The sequence below is a fragment of the Solanum tuberosum genome, unplaced genomic scaffold (genome assembly GCF_000226075.1).
Source record: "Solanum tuberosum cultivar DM 1-3 516 R44 unplaced genomic scaffold, SolTub_3.0 scf00387, whole genome shotgun sequence".
NCBI classification, from domain to species: Eukaryota; Viridiplantae; Streptophyta; class Magnoliopsida; order Solanales; family Solanaceae; genus Solanum; species Solanum tuberosum.
Genome location: NW_006239312.1, coordinates 54,632 through 59,619, shown reverse-complemented (window position 1 = coordinate 59,619; position 4,988 = coordinate 54,632).

Here is a 4,988-nt window from a genome sequence, read left to right as displayed (position 1 = left end):
TATATATATATATATATATATATATATAAAATACAAAAATCTTTAAAACAAAACATAAAAATATATTAAAATATTCTTGGCATAGAAGAAAATATGTTGACGTAAACCTGCTTGCTTATAGCCTCTTTTAAATAGTAGTAAAGTAATATTATTAATTACCAGTGTGGAATTTTCTTTTAGCAAGTTCATTGTATATAATTATTAATTACTACCTAAAGTATATCTTCATCACAGTAACATATTGAAAAAAACGTGTTTCATATTTGAAATCGATACGTAAGTTCAATTGAATAGTTTGTTATATATCAACAATTTGAACGATAAATCTATAAAAAAAAAGTAAGGTATAAGGTACGATAAAGAATAAAGTAGGATTATTAAATATAAAAAAAATATTAAGATAACAATATGATCACACCAAATAAAACTTTTCATCATTATTAAACGATGAATTTAAACAATAAAATAAAATAAAATTTAAATAACAATTAAAAATCAATACAAACATAATATTTAAACTAGCAATATAATACAACGCATAACAACAATCCAAAGAAGGTGTTGGCTAAATTTAAAACTTGCATGGTGTGCAAAAAAATATTGATCTTTTTAGTCATTTGGTGTATTTTCATGAAACATAAATTAATTTTTAAACACAATTTAAATTGGATGTTGAGTACAAAACAAACTTATTCCTTTTTTTTTTGGAATAAAATATACTTCACTTTTAATTGTTATGTTGCGTTTTTCGAAAGTCAATTTGACTAATTTTCAAAGTGAAATTAGATTACATTAATTTGATATTTTAAATAAAAAAATTAGATATTTAAAAACTATACGAAAAGTATTATAAATTGCAATTCTTTTGCATATCAATATGATGAAAAATACATCGTAAAATATTTGTCAAAGTTCTATTCATTTGACTCTAGAAAGGAAATCATGACAATTAAAAATAAACGGAGTGAATACTATTTGAAGAGGTGGAAAATGAATATTTTTGTTGTTCTGTTAATTAAAGGCAGCCGTCAATATTTCTTGCTTTTATGGAGTCCACTTAATTTAATTTATTTATAGATTCTAGAAGCACAAGAACCCATGCTTATTATTTTATATATCTATAATTATTCTTTTTTTTAGTAAATGATATAGGGTGGCATAGATTGGTCAGACCTAAAATCTAATTTATTTATTTATTGGATTTTTTTTGTTTAGATTAATGGATTTGGATTTAATTTTTTAAAAAAAAAATGGATTTCAAATTGGATATTGAGTTTGATATTTTGGATATTCAAATTTTATACCTTATATTTAGTCCTATTCATTTGCCATTACTCATTATTCATTTATATTCATATCTTTAGTAGTAATAAGTTTAATACAAAAAAAATTATTATGTGCCTATTTTTCAATTACTTTTTTCTTTGGTCCTTTATGTTTGGGTTAAAATAATAATAATTACTTTATTATTATTATTTTGTCTTTTTTGTTCAGCTTGCTTTTCACCTTTTTTTGCTGGCTTATGTAATTATTTGGCATTGTTTTCATGAAACACAAAAATGAAAAGCATCCATAAGCATCTATATTTATATGTATATAATATTTTTTGTTTTCAAAATTTGAGTTATGTGAAACTTAATTAATATTTTAATTTTTTATTATATTAACAAGAAAAAATTGTAGTATTTTTTTTATATATTTTAACTTATTAATAAAAGTAATATCTAAATTTAATTTTACAATATTAAGTTAATCAGATCGAAATTACCTTAATTAGTTATCAACTTTTGATTTACAAACTTAGGGCAAAAGCTCCCAATATATCAAAAGTTGTTTTCGATTATGATCGTAAGAGATGTTTTCAATTTTGAAGCTAAAATACAAGATGAGAAACTTTCCAATTCAACAATTACGTAAGAACCCTAAATCAACACCATTCTATCACATTTGATTAAAATAAAGGAAACAGAGTTACTTGACGATTCAAATTGAAATTTTGAATCTATGTATAATTTTTTTTTTAATATATGAGTCATTGTTATTCACCATTAGAATTATCTTCACTTTATGAATTATGAATAACACATACATCTCTTCACGTTTCTTATTTTTCTTCTTATATTCACATGTTTCTTGCAAGTTATTTTTTTAAGACTAAATAAATTCGTAGATGTTATGACTAATCTATTTTATTTATCTTCATAACATTTGAGATCCTAAAAAATATATAATTTCTTTTGTTAGGTGTCATAAATTCACAAATTAAATATTAGGGTATGAAAAAGAGGTTGATGTTATAAATGAATATTTTAACATAAAATACATACTATTCCTAATAATTATAGTGGAAGATGGATCAAGTTGTTATATTTAAAAACTTTTGACTTAAAATTAATAAAATATTAAAAAGAATATATATATATACTAGTTTTTTGACACGTGTGTTGCACGTGATTACCAATTTCAAAAAAGATATGTTATAGTAAATAGTATTGCTTATCTAAGCGAAGATTTGAATAATAAACTTAGCAAAAAATAATATTGCAGATTCTTTTGTGAATTTTCAATATAGATTGTCATATATATATATCTCTTATTCGCGTAAACCTATGAAGATGGTCAGTAAAGAATTTTATTAGTTAAATGCAATAATGTATATCTTTATTTCAATTTGATGATGTTCAATCATGTAGTTAATCTTATCTTCACTAATATTACCTTATAGACGTTATTTGTTTTGTATTTTTCTTGTCATCTAACCAAATGTGCTTTGCATGTGTATTTCATGTTAAATTGTTTAGATGTCATATGAACACGTGAAGAGAACTACTACATTTTATATATTCACATATTTTCACATTTGTTGTGAGATTTAAAAAAAAAGAACTCGGAACATTTTAAAATGATATATTTTGAAGTTAGAAGATCTTGTTAACTTGATAAAACATTTGTGACATATATAATACTTTAATTTAAATACAAATACCTACCCAGATATAAATATATATCTGCATTAATGAAAATGTTTATCTCATAAAATTAGCTATTAAATAAATAATAAAAATTAAGCTAATACAAACTTCAATTGACATTATTACAAGTAATATGAACTTTTCTTCGTCCAAAATACCAAAATATTAAGAAATAGTAACTAAGTAAAATAAAAGGGCAATGTTTATATTCTAATAACTATTTTGAAGCAAACTTCTTGAGAGTCTAAATCACATAAGTAACATTGATAAATAAAGTCATTCTTTTGTCTTGAGCATCAAAAACAAATCGTGACAATTCTCTAAATTTTTGGAAAAGATATTCAGAAGCATATATCTACATCACAAGAGAAATTGTTAAAAAAAGATAAATGAATTTAGACTACATCATGTTAACTTCGTATATTGGAACATTACAAACTAATGCATATATTAAGTGAAAAAATAATTATTATATCATCAAAATTATTTTCCTCAAGTACTCAAGGTTATGGAATATACCCTCTTAGGATAGAACGACTTACTTTGTCAGAATAGTGATACCTCATATTCCGCTAAACTTCGAACTCACTCAACAATAATAAATCACACAAAATGCAAGAAGAAGAAGAGTAGAAGATTAAAAAAATTGTGGTGGAAAATTGAGAGGAAGCCCCTCTATTTACCGTCAACAAAGGGTAGTATGAACAAATATTTTTTTTGTCTTATTTGAAAAGTCATGACTTTTTTGAGAAGTCACAACCCTTTGGAAAAGTCACAACTCTTTGAAAAAGTCATACTCTTTGAAAAAGTCACAATTTATTGAAAAAGTCACAATTCATCGAAAAATCACAACCCTTTGAAAAAATCACAAGCCTTTGAAAAAATCACAACTCATCGAAAAATGACAACCCTTTGAAAAAAGTCACAACTTATCGAAAAATTCACAACTCATCAGAAAAGTCACAACATATGTTAGGGATATTATAGTAATTTAACATTCAAGTTAGGAGTTCATGCTTTTAAGGATATATATATATATATATATTCACATTTTCACTTTTTAAAGATCAAAATTATATGGAAAAAATAGCAAATTAGTCAAAAACCCTAACATAATTATTAAAAACATCTACACTTTAAAATAATTATTAAAAATGTCAATATGTCAATATTTTAGTAAATAAAGGCCATCATTTATTCCAAAACAATAAATGTTTAACAATACACGTGTATCGATCAAACATATCTGTAGAAATCTCACGACTAGGATTAGAGAAATCAAAGATTGTATTGATAATTGAATGGTTGAGTTACATACTCCTTATACAGGAGAAGAGTCTTATACTAGCTACACTAGGAATCCTAATACAACACAAATATATTATTTACACCTTATCCTAGTCGACTACATCAACTAATCGTACAAAATATAGACTTGTACATAAATTAGGATTTAGTAGTCTAGTCCTAGTGTAACTCTAACTCTAACTCGTCAGTCAGCTTCGTCGAACCTGTTCCTTTGATATGTTCCATCAGGCTCCTTCAACACTTCCCCTCAAGCTAGTGAGTGGAGGGACTGTAACTCCTAGCTTGCTACAAAACTCAGCAAAAACCTATTTGGTTAATGCTTTTGTATGAATACCAGCTAGCTGATCCTTTGACCTCACAAACTGAGTAAGAAGTTGTCCTCTGACCACTTTCTCACGAACAAAATGATAGTCCATTTCAACATGTTTGGTTCTAGCATGCACAACTAGATTAACTATCATGTACAAGGCACTCATGTTATCACAATACAATGTAGGTATAGATCGATAAAACACCCCAAGGTCATGAAGTAGATATATGATCTATGTCATCTCTGTTGCAGTGGAGGCTAGTGCTCTATACTCAATTTCAGCACTCTCGGGCAACTGTGGACTGTTTCTTAGAAGTCCAAGAAATACAGTTTGCATCTAGGTAGATGTTATAACATGTAGTTGATCTCCTAGTGGTGGTACAACCTCCCCAATCAAC